Source organism: Canis aureus, chromosome 25 (assembly GCF_053574225.1).
Source record: "Canis aureus isolate CA01 chromosome 25, VMU_Caureus_v.1.0, whole genome shotgun sequence".
Lineage (NCBI taxonomy): Eukaryota > Metazoa > Chordata > Mammalia > Carnivora > Canidae > Canis > Canis aureus.
This window is the reverse complement of record NC_135635.1, coordinates 2,199,482-2,211,788: the sequence shown is the minus strand read 5'-3', so window position 1 is coordinate 2,211,788 and position 12,307 is coordinate 2,199,482.

The window sequence follows — 12,307 nt, the reverse complement described above, 5'->3', positions numbered from 1 at the left end:
GAGAGCACAGCAAGGCCGGATCATGGGGAAATGACCTGCAGGGGGGTGAGGGGGGATCGGCAGTTTCTGAAAACGGTGCTCCCAGATGGTCCGAAATCCCCAGCACAGACTGGGTAAGGCCAGGTCAGGCCCCCGGAGGAATGCGGCTGGGGGCTGTGTCTATGGGACAGCGGCCTCAGAGAGTGGGCCCATACGGGTCATAAACCTTATCTCCCCACCTCGGGGAGCAAAGAGCTATCTCTGAGTTCCCAGGAGCTCAGACGGAGCCAGAGCGGGGGGCTTACAGGCCGGTGGGCCCGGGCAGTGACCCTCAGGGTGTGTGGTCTATCAGGAGATGGGACCAAGGGAGGTCAGAGCCAAGGGGGAGAAGGGATGGAGCAGGAGGGCTGGTCCCAGCAGAGGCCAAAGGTCTCCGACTCCTGCCAACCTGCCCCGAGAGCCAGGAATCGCCAGGAATCTCCTCCCCGGAAGGTCCATCCCAGGGCAGGACAGCTGTTCCCCAGCCCTGGGGCTCAGCACTGCGCTTCCTGGAGTCTCCCGGCGTCTCACCCTCTCTGCCACCATTAACTACTTCTCTACTTTGGAAACCACACCGACTTACCCCTCCTCTTAGGGAACAGGAGCAGGACCCATAAAAGCAAAGCACCCAGGTCCTAGTCCTGGTCTCCCCGCCGCCCCCCTCTACTCGGACTGGGCTCCCAGTCCCGTCCAGGGGTGAGGGCAGAGGGGAAGGGAGGCTGTGCTGCCAGGATCTCTGTGTCCCTGAGAAATTCTCTCCCTCCCTGCGATGTCCCCTCCTCCTCCTGGCAGGCAGGTGAGAGGGGCCCTGGAGACGTGCGGGCCCGAACGGGGCCCCTCTGCAGAGCCGAGGGGAGGCTGACATCATCCCCACACCGAAGCTCCTAGACCCATCCACACCCCGCCTCTGCCCCTCTTCCCATCCCGCCACCTCCCCCAGTCGCTTTGCTCCAAGATGTCCTCTGGCCAGGCCCAGCCGGGTGATCTTCTATAAACACTTTGATCCTGTCACTCCCCAGCTCAGAGCTTCCCGTTGCCTTCAGAATAAAGGTCAAACTCCTCTTCTGGGCGAGCTGAGCCTTCCCTGCCTGGCACTCGCTGCGTCCCTGCCCAGCCCCAGGGCTGCGCCCTTCCCTCCCCCAGCACCTCCTGTCCAGTCACCTGCACCTGCGGAAATCTGCCCCGTCCCCAGGCCCTGGCTGCAGCACACCCCATTCATTCTGCAAACATTTACTGAATGGAAATCACACACCAGGCACCTGCCCACACAGCCTGCCTCGGCCGCCACTGCTGGAAGTCACCGCTCCCCGAGAGGCCCCAAACGAGGCTTTGTTATGTCCTGGGCCTCTCACCCTCGCCTGAGCACCCCCCTGACTGTAAGCCCGATCCTCAGGCATCTAACGTGCCTCGACCACCAGCTAATGGGGCAGTCCCCCACATTTGTCTCGTTCAGGCCTCACGATGACCTTGGGGGGTTCAGGATCATTACCCTTATTCACGGATGGGACACTTAAGTAACTTGCGCAGCAACTAGTCATCGGGGCTCTGCATGGGGTCCCCACGTCCAGGGCCCTCAGACCAACAGCAAGTCCAAAGCAGGCTCACGCCTCACACATGTTTCTGTTTCGCTCAGTACCCGGCACCGAGGTTGCTTTGATTCGTGGGATGAATGAACCTTCTCGGATTCTATTCTATCCAGAGGAGTCCTTGTCTCCACTCCGATCCCTATTTCCTCTCTCCCACATTCCGATTTTTCCTATCTTCTCCTCCCCTTCACCCTGGGCCCCAAGGATCCAGAAGATAAGGGAGAAAGGGGGTGGGATTATTCTCACTGATATCAGGGATCAAGCCGGCCTCGGGGAAGGCTCCACAGCCCAGAAACAGCCCCAAGGAGGTGATTGGGGTCGGGAAGGCTCCACCCGACAGCCCACCACGCAGCCTGGGAGACCAGGGGAGTCCAGCCCTTATCTCCATCCCTCCCCAGTTCTAGCAGGACAAAGGCGGGGCAGGAGGGAGCAGTGGGGGCAGCCAGATAACAGCGAGGGGCTGGGAAGAAACCTGCCTGCAGTGACTCACCGCCCTGTGCCTTCCCACAGTGGGGGGGGGCGGGGGTGCACACTTGAAATTCCAGCCCGGCCCTGGAGAGACACTTGCGGCAGTACAGCAGACAGCAGGAGGAGGAAGAGCTGTTTACCCCAAACTAAGGGCCACCATGGCAACAGAGGCCAGGGCCACCGGTGCAGGGAGCAAAGGTCCGGCCAGAGCAGGACCTGCCAGTCTGGCAACCGGGACCGCACGGCCCAGCCCTTCTCTGGCCAAGCACCCCCTTGTGGCCAGCAGAGCTCATCCTGTCATCCTGGGAGCCGCCAGGGCAGCCCTGGGAGCCCAAGCACCCATTTTGCAGAACCACAAGGCTTCTCATCCCCGCCCTCCTGCTCCCCGGCGCTTTCTCTCTCCGCGGGCCAGACACAGAAAGGCAGATACTGAACCCGGGGGAGCTCTTGGCCTCTGTGCTGGGGCGCCAGCTGCTGGGAGGGGCAGGGGGGCTGTCAACCCAGGAAGGCTTCCTGGAGGAGGACAAGGCAGAACAGAAGGAGGAAGGTGTCCCAGGCTAAGGAAAAGGCAGTGAGGGTGTCAGAGCAGAAGAGGGCGTCTCCTGGGCTGGAAAGACACATCCTCACACCTCCCCCTCTGCTGGGGACGGGGACCCATGAACTCCCAGTGCCTGAAGGGGCTCCATGGCTGGCATCCCCTCTTAATGCTCCCCTCACCTGTTATCTGAATGCATTCCCACCCTTAACTCCTTCTTGGAGGTGGCACTCCCGGTGCTCAGGGCCAGGCCTTCCACCCACACTCTCAACACCCCCCCCAACCTTGTCCCATCAAGTGGCTTCGCCCTCGGTCCTGCTACTCCCACTGCCATGGGATTTCTCCCCACTTCCTGTATCCATATGCAAGTCTTTCCTCCTTGAAAAAAGAAAGAGAGGAAGAAAAGAGGGAAGGGAGAGTGGAGGGAAATTATCCTTGACCCTTGACACCTCTCTCTCCACAATCAAGCTTCTCAAAAAAAAGAGGTCACAGTCACTCTCAATTCTCACCTCACCCTGCCTGCTCCACCCCAGCCGCCAGCCATGGAAATCATTGAAACCACAAACCATCAGGGGCGTTTGGGTGGCGCAGTCACTTGGAGCTCCTGACTCTTTATTTTGGTTTAGATCGTGATCTCAGGGTCGTGAGATTGAGCCCTGCGTCGTGCTCTGTTCCTCCTCGGGGAGTCTGCTTGAAATTCTCTCTCTCCTCTCCCTCTGCCTCTCCCTGTCACCCATCCTCCACCCCACTCAAGTGCTCTCTGTCTCTATCTCTAAAATAAATAAATAAATAAATAAATAAATAAATAAATAAAATATTTTTTTAAAATCCACTAATGATCAACTAATAGCTGAATTTGATGGACTCTTTTTAAGTCTTCTCTTATCTGACCTACCTATAATTTTGGACTGGACACCACCGATGACTCCATCTTTCTTGAAAGACTATTTCCTTGGGCTCCTGATACCTCCTTCTAAATTTCTTACTATCCCTGGAGCCATTCCTTTCCAATCTTCATTCTTGAATCCTCTCTATCTGCCTACCACTTGTATCTGTTGTCCTTTATCTTTTTGGTGGGCCACCCACACGCCTTCGGCACAGTCACAGATTGCCAGCATCTCCCACATAACTCAAGAGGTTCATGTACTCAACATGGTTGGTTCATGGAAACCCAACCACAGAAGCCAGACTGAGAGCCTCAGCCTCAACCTCTTTTCTTCTGGCCAACCCCATCCACGTCCGGGATGGTGGCTCCCAGACTCTCAGGAGAGCTGCAGAACTGTGTTTCTAATCACCACCTGGATGTCTCACCCAAGTCTCAAAACCAGTAGGTTCCAAACTGAAGTCATTCTATAACACCACCCTCCTGGCTTCACTTCCTCTCATAATTCCCATCTGATGGACAGCATCACCCCTTCCAAAGTGAGAAATCTAGGAGTCACTTGAAGGCCCAGGGATGCTGCTACAATCTGCCTCATTGATTGTTTTGAAGCTAGATCATGATACGTATAAAGCATGTAAAATTGTGCCTGGCACATCATAGGTGCTCAGTAATTGTTAGTTATCATTGTTGGAATTCTTACTTCTTTGTTCCTTATACATCCCATTATATACCAAGACCTGCAACTCTAACTTCTAAGTTTCCCTTGAATGTATGTTCCTCGCTGTATTTCCAGTGATTCTCCCTTAACTGAGGCATTCATTATCACTTGCCTAGATGATTGCAGTAATCTCCAATCTTGTCTCTTCACACCTTTCCAAGACATCCAGCCAGAATAGTCTTCCCAAAAGGTAAAATGATCATGACACTTTCCTGCTTCAAGCTTCAGTGTCTCTCCAGATCCTAAAACAGTAGCCCTTAGCCTTCGGTGCATCCCTGGGGAACTTGATATAAATGGAGGCACAGGGGCACCTGGGTGGCGCAGTCAGTTAAGCATCTGACTTGGGTTTGGCTCAGGTGGTTTTCTCAGGGGCATGAGATCAAGCCCCACATTGGGCTCCACACTCAGTGGGGAGTCTACTTGAGATTCTTTCTCCCTCTCTCTCTCTCTTTCTTCCTCTCTCTCTCTCTCTCTCTCAAATAAATAAATAAATCTTAAAAAAATTGAAATTAAAATTAAATAAATGGAAGCCCAGACCCTGATACCAAAGAGTATTATTCCGCAGGTGGCGGGTGCCACTTGAGCACCTGCATTTATAACATGTTCCCCAGTGTACCTGGTGCAAAAATAAAGTTGAGAACCAGAGAAAGGCAAACTCTTCGTGGCCTACAAGGCCCTCCTTGACCTGGCCCTCACTGACCTTTCCCACTTCATCTTCTGCTTCTTACATTTTTCTGCTACATATTGGCTCCCCATATAGTCAACAAATACCTATTGATCACCTGGTAAGTGCAGACACTAAAGACACAATGATGAGCAAAACAGACACGGCCCCTGGAACTTACAATCTACTTAGAGAGAAAGATGCTAACCTAATAATCACACTAATGAAGATAAAAATATAAACTGCTATAAATTGTTTTAATGAAAGAAACATGATCCTATAAGAGTATATTGCAAAAGAGTATGGCCTAAATTTGAAGGAATTAAGAAAACTTCCCTGAAGAAACAATACTTGAACTGAAATATGAAGGATAAATTAATAGAAAAGACTGCAGTAAGGAAAGAGAATACATCTAGATACAGGGCATTGCATGTGCAAAGGTCTGGGTAATCAGGAGTACCACATGTTCCAGACATTATCTCTCACCACTTCTATTCAGCATTGTACTGGAGGTGTTAGTGAGTGCAATGAGCCAAGAAAGATAAATAAAAGTCATACAGATCGGAAAAGAAGAAATAAAGCTGTCTTTATCTCAAATGAAATGATAATCTATGTAGAAAATCCTAAATAATATACAAAAGGCCATTAGAACTAATAAAAGAATTTAGCAAGTTTGCAGGATAAATGATCAACATTTAAAAATCAGTTATATTTCTGTATACTAGCAATGATCAATCAGAAACTGAAATAGAAAGCACAATATCACTTGTAATCAGATTGAAAACATAAAATACCTTCCAATCAAACAAAACATGTGCAAGATTTTTGTGCTGAAGACCACAAAACATTAATGAGAGAAATTAAATATCTATATGAATGGAGAGATATACCAACTTCAAGGAATGGAAGATTCCGTATTGTTAAGATGTTAATTCTCTCTGAATTGATCTATAAGTTTAATGCAGTCTCAATGCAAGTATCAGTAAATTTTTAAATAAAAACTGACAAAATTATTCTAAAAATTTACACAAAAAGGCAAAGGGCCTAGAATAGCCAAAACAACCTTGAAAAAGAAGAAGAAATTTGGATTCAGAAGAAGAAATTCTTGGATTCTAGTCTCAAGACTTGCCATAAAGTTATAGTGATCAAGACAGTGAGGTATCAGCCTAAGGACAAATATATACATCAATAGAACATAAGAGTCCAGAAAGAGACTCACACAATGGTACCAAGGTTAATCACTGGAGAAAGGATAGTCTTTTCAACAAATAGTGCTAGAACAATTGGACATCCTTGTGGGAGAAAAAAAAAATTAACTTTAACCCATACAACATAGGCAAGAATCAACTCAAAACATAAAATCCAAAACTATACAGCCTCTAGAAGAAAACATAAGAAAAAAATCTTAGTGATCTTGGGTTAGGTAAAGGTTTCTTAGATTGACCACAAAACACACACACACACACACACACACACACACCTTAAAAGAAAAACTCAATAATGGAATTTTATCAAAATTAAAACTTCAACTGTTCTAATAAGATTGTTAAGAAAATACAAAGAAAAGCTACAGATTGGGAGACAGTACTTGCCAAACACATTAACTCAAATGAATCAACTGTTCTAATAAGATTGTTAAGAAAATACAAAGAAAAGCTACAGATTGGGAGACAGTACTTGCCAAACACATTAACTCAAATGAATCACAGGCCAAAACGGAAAACCTAAAACCATAAAACTTCTGGAAAAAAAACCAGGAAAGATCTTTGAGACTTTCAGATAGGCAAAGACATACAGCACCAAACCATGATTCATAGGATAAAAACTTGATAAATTGGACTTCTTGAAAATTAATAACTTCTCTTCAAAAGGCAAGGTCAAGAGAATGGAAAGCCAATCATAGACTAAGAGAAAATAATTGTAAATCACATATATGATGGAGAATGTAAATCCAGATCTATAGAAAATTCGAATTTTAATAATAAAAAAATCCAGTATTTTAAATGGGTAATATTTTAAATGGGTAAAAGATTTGAATGGACACCTCATCAAAGAAGAGATACAGATAGCAACAGAAACCCACGAAAAGACGTTCAACATCACTAGTCACTAGGAAATACAAATTAAAACCACAATGAAATACCATTATGCACCCATCAGAAAAGCTATCACTAAAAAAAAAAAAAAAAAAAAAAAAAGGACAGATGATACAAAATATGTACAGGATCCAAAGCAACAAATTCCCATACATTACTGATGGGAATACAAAATGGTACAACTACTTTAGAAAACAATTCGGCATTTTCTTACAAAGTTAGACATATACTTATCATACAACCTACCCATTCCACTCCTGGGTATTTTATCCAAGAGAAATGAAAACATAGATTTACACAAAAACCTATATACATCCATGTGTGTAACAGCTGTACTCATAATTCATTCTAAAAACTGGAAACAAGTTAATATCCACGTACTGGTGAATGGATAAACGAATTATGGAACCTCCACGGGGTGTAATACTCTACAGCAGTAAAAAGGAACAAACTATAGATATGCGCAGTATCATGGATGAATCACAAAGCATTATGCCCAGTGAAGGAAGCCGGAGACAAAAGCCTACGTGCTGCGTGATCCAATTTATAGGGCGTTCTGAAAAAGGAAAAACTATGGGGACAGAGAATAGATGAGGGCTTGCCAGAGCTGGAGGTTGGGGGGGAGGTGAGGAATATGTGATAAATGAACACAGTGGGACATTTTGAGATAATTAAAATGTTTTATACCTTGACTCACGGTGGCAATTTTACAACTGTATTCCTTTGTCAAAACTCAAAGAATTAGGGACGCCTGGGGGGCTCAGTGGTTGAGTGTCTGCCTTCAGCTTAGGTCTTGACCCCCGTGTCCCAGGATCGAGTCCCACGTCGGGCTCCCTGCATGGAGCCTGCTCCTCCCTCTGCCTGTGTCTCCGCCTCTCTCTGTGTCTCTCATGGATAAATAAATAAAATCTTTTTAAAAAATAATAAACTAGAGGAATTCTATACCTTAAAAAAAAGTGACTGTTACCGTATGCAAATTATACCTCAAAAATTTGAATTGCTAAAAAACAGGAAAAAAAAAAAACAGATGCCAGAAGATCATAGGTTCAGCCTTAGATCTGATAAGTGTGTGGTGCTTCCAATTTTGTTTTGTTTGTAGGCAATCTCTAGGCCCAGAGTGGGGCTTGAACTCACAACCCCAAGATCAAGAGTCACATGCCCTACCAACCGAGCCAGCCAGGGCTCCAGATCTGATAAGCTTAAGATGACTTTGAAAGCTCCAAGAGGGGATAATACCCAGTGACTAGCAGGAGACACAGACCTGAAACTCCGAGGAGGGTACTGTGCTAGGTGCTGTAACAGGTCACACGGCCCGTTCGCTCCTTGGCCCCCTGGTCTCCCTAGCAAGTTCTTCCTCATTTCCTGAAGCTCTGCCCGAGCATTCCCTCCTCCCGAGGTTCTCCAGGACGCCCATCCTGCAACACCAACTCTGAGCTCAACGGAACAGCCAGCTCCTCTGGCTCTTCTTCCCTGTGACCCCAGAACCCAGAACATGCCTGGCATACGGTAGGTGCCTTACACTTGGTGAACGGATGAAGCACTCTCTCTTCCAATAATATATATTTTTTAAGATTTTATTTACTTATTCACAAGAGACACACAGAGAGAGAGAGGCAGACACACAGGCAGAGGGAGAAGCAGGCTCCATGCAAGGGGCCCGACGTGGGACTCGATCCCGGGACCCCGGGGTGATGCCTTGAGCCAAAGGCAGGCTCAACCGCTGGGCACCCCAGGGGTCCCTCAATAACACTTCAGAACTTACCATAGCACCTCTCACGCTCTAAGCTGTTTCCTCAATTATCTGTCCCCTCTAATAACGATCTCCTTGATTATGATGATTATTCGTGTTTATCTCCGCCTTCCCAGCTGGCTCTGGAACTGAACCCCCCTAGAGGCTTGAGCCTCCCTGCAGGTGGAACACCCAGAGACGGAAGCAGGGGAGCACCGGTGAGAAGCACCTGCTGCGCTCCACGTCCTGCCGGCGCGCTTGCTTCCCGCAGCAGCAGATGAGGACCCCGCAGCTCAGAGAGGCCGCTAGCCGGGGCGCCCCGGGATCGAGGCTGCTCGAGGAGACATCTCCGGTCTCGCTGATTCCAAAATCCAAGCCCTCTTCCCACCTGTTTTCCTTGAGGTCCTGAGCTCCGTGATTTTCAGCAGCCTCGGCCACCCGTGGCTGCCACCCGCTCGGACCCAAACTCTGACACCCCCTCTCTGAGGAGCCACACCTCGCGCTCCCTTGTTTCCATACAGCGGCTGTCATCCTCCTTGTCAGCTCCCTGGGCCCTCCCCGGAGCTCTCCCGGGGGCCTCTGCTTCCCGCCTCAGCCCTGCAGCCCCCTGCCCCTAAGCCTAGGCCCTGGGTTGCCACCCCTAGGTCCCTCGCATCTCCCAGTGACAGGTCTCCCACGGTAGAGACCGTTTCTTGGGTACTTGGTGTCACCACCGGGCTGCGCTGGGTAACCTCCGCGGGGACCTTCCCGCCGGGTGGGAGGCCTCGTAGCACCGCCTGGGGCCCTGGGGCGTAGCCTCCTCCGTCCCGTCCCCTCTTCCACTGATGGAGAGTCAAGAGCGTGTAGAAGCGACACACACCAAGTCCCAGCAATGCCACCTACTCGTACTATCACCTTTCACCTTGAATGTCACTTCCTGCGGGCTCTCAGGCAGGGTTAGCCGTTGTGCTGGATGCTTCCATTGTTCCCCGGAATCGCCCTGGCATCGCACCAACCACATTTTATTGTTACCGCTTGTGCAATCATTGACCAGCCTGGCTCGGCTGACCATCCCGAGGAAGCCTTCCAGCTACGTTGCTTCTACAACAGCTGATCACCCCATTTTCTCCTTTCCTTCCCTGAAAGTCTACACTCTGCCTCTACTTCTCCACTAACCACTCGCTCCCCCGTCCTTCACCGCCTGCTCCCAATCCCCGTCACCTTGTCACCTTCCGGCGGTGCTCTTCCTGCCCTCGGCCTCCGTGACGCCTCCTAGAAACCCCTTCTCCTTGGTTCTCGTGGCCTCTCTCTCGTGGTCCCTTCCTGGGAACTGGCAAGAATCGGGGCCTCTTCCCCTTTCTCCTCTCTTTTCCCTCTGTCTCTTCCTCCTCTTCTTGCCTTAGGTCTCTGCCCACTTCTTGCCCGCGATCCTTCTCCATAGGTCTTCTCATCCATGCCAGGGTTTTCCCCAAAGCCTCTAGGTGGGGGGCCCCAGACACGGCCACCACATCTGACTGTGCAGATTGGTCAGTGCACAGGCCAAGGAAACAAGGACAATGGTGACTTTTTCCCCCAGTTTGTGCAAAGGCCCTAAGGGCTAGCCTTAGCTGTGCCAGTCGAATCCCCTGCCCCATGCCCCTCCCAAGCTGTAGCCTTGTGTTTCTAGCTGCTCACAGGAGAGTTCCCCCCAGACACCACCAGTAGATCCACCAAGTCCAAAGCCAATGAGAGACAGACTAATGGAGATATGACCACTGACAGGATGATTCTGAGACAGGTCCTCAGCCACCCTGCTTCTCCGTGCTATCTCCTTTTCCGTAGACTCAGAGCTGCCCCTACCCTGTGCCCAGGTTGAAAGGAAAGAGTGGTGAGCAGGGAGCAGAAGACTAGAGGGCAGTGAGGGCAAAATTGGGGGGCGGGGGGGAGTAAATAGGCAACCAGACAAGAGAGGAATTGACCAGCTTCTCAGTTGTCAAAGTTTGTCCAGGAAGATTGTCCCATTGGGTCCGCGTGAAAGCTCTTGGAGTAGATACAACTATTATTTTTATTCTACCAAGGACACCAAGACAAGTGCATTCACCCAAGATCACTCAGCCAGCAGTGGGACCTTCAACCCAGGTCTTTCGACACCAAGGGCCATGCTCGTCCCCTTGCCCCACTTACTTTTCAGTCAATTGGAAAAAGGTAACAGGGTGGAGGATGGCATCGGGGTATCGGGGTTGTCCTGAGGAGAGACCAGCAGCGCCAGGGACAAAGGGGAAGAGGTCATAAGAGTAAGAGAGGGCATCCCTGGTGGATGAGAGTGGAAGTTGCCAGAAAAGGCTGCAGGAGGGCCCAGGGAGCTCGGGGGGTCTTGTAGGATGGCCAGACTGGAATCTTCTCTGAGCCTCAGCACTGGAGATTCGGGCGGCCACGTGGTGGTCAGTGCTGATCTTTCCTTCTTTTTCCGAGGGGACTAACCCAACCAAAGCAATGATACACAAGTGCTAGAGCATTCTTTGACCCTCCCAGCCCCGGGGAAAAGGGTCTGGCCCAAACCCTCAGAAACCCTCCCTGACTCCACACTGGACAGCAGCACCACGGCCTCCAAACGGGCCAGGGATGTCTCCAGAAGAGTCTCAAAGTCTTGAGAGATTCAGATTCAGTCCTACGCCCACCCTAGCTGCAGGCCCCACCACCCCACCTGCCTCCACAGCCTGCACTTGCTGGCGCCCCGGCCTCTCCCAGCACCCCCTATTTCCTTAATTGTTTAAATCAAAATCGTTGACAGAGATTCCCCCTACATGGCAGATGCAGGGCTGGGCCTCAGGGAGTCCCCCTCTGCCCCGTGCTCCCTTGGTTCCTCTGCAGCTCTGGGCTCTCTCAGTGGCAGCAGCGAGGGGAGCTGAGGGGAGCCTCCCAGGACCGGCTCCCTGCACCCACCTCACCGCCTCCAACCTCCCCACCGCGGGGAGGTTCCTCTCCCTTCCTCCAACACTCACTCACGCCTGGGGGAAGTCCCTTCTGAAGTCCTCCCCAGTCCTTCCGGAGGATGGAAGGATATTTTGCCCTCCTTGTTTGGGCCACAGACCCCTGCCCTCACACCTCAGCTGCTATTCTAGACACCTCCCTCCTCAGGGCCCAGTAGGTCATTTCCAGCCTAAATGATGAAGCAAACCCTGGAGGGCTGCCAGGGCCCAGACCCTCCCCATCCCTAATCCCCACCCCTAAGCCCACCGGCTAGCTGGCCCGGCTGTTAGCCCCGGCCCTCCCCCTCCCCCTCGGATGGAGAATGTGGGAAGGGGGAGGAAAGGGCTGACCCCTTATCAGGGTCATCTCGGAGCTTACTCAGGAGGTAAACTTGCCTCTCAGGTTCCCGCTCCCCCTCAGCGGAACGACGCCAGAATGCAATCCCCCCTTAGAGGCGGCCTCTGTACTCCCAGACTTTGTCTCAGCAGGCCACCTCCTGCCAGGCTCCCAGGGCCCTCCCGCTTGGACGCCTGTTCCCCTTCCCTCCTGGCCACCGCTGGACTCCACTCCGCGGCCCCAGCGCTGGGAATCTGCAGCCGAAACTCCCCCCCACCCCCCTCACCCCCCTCGGAGTGAAAGGGCTCTGAATCACCCGGCAGTCTGGAAGGGGCAGGAAAGGGCA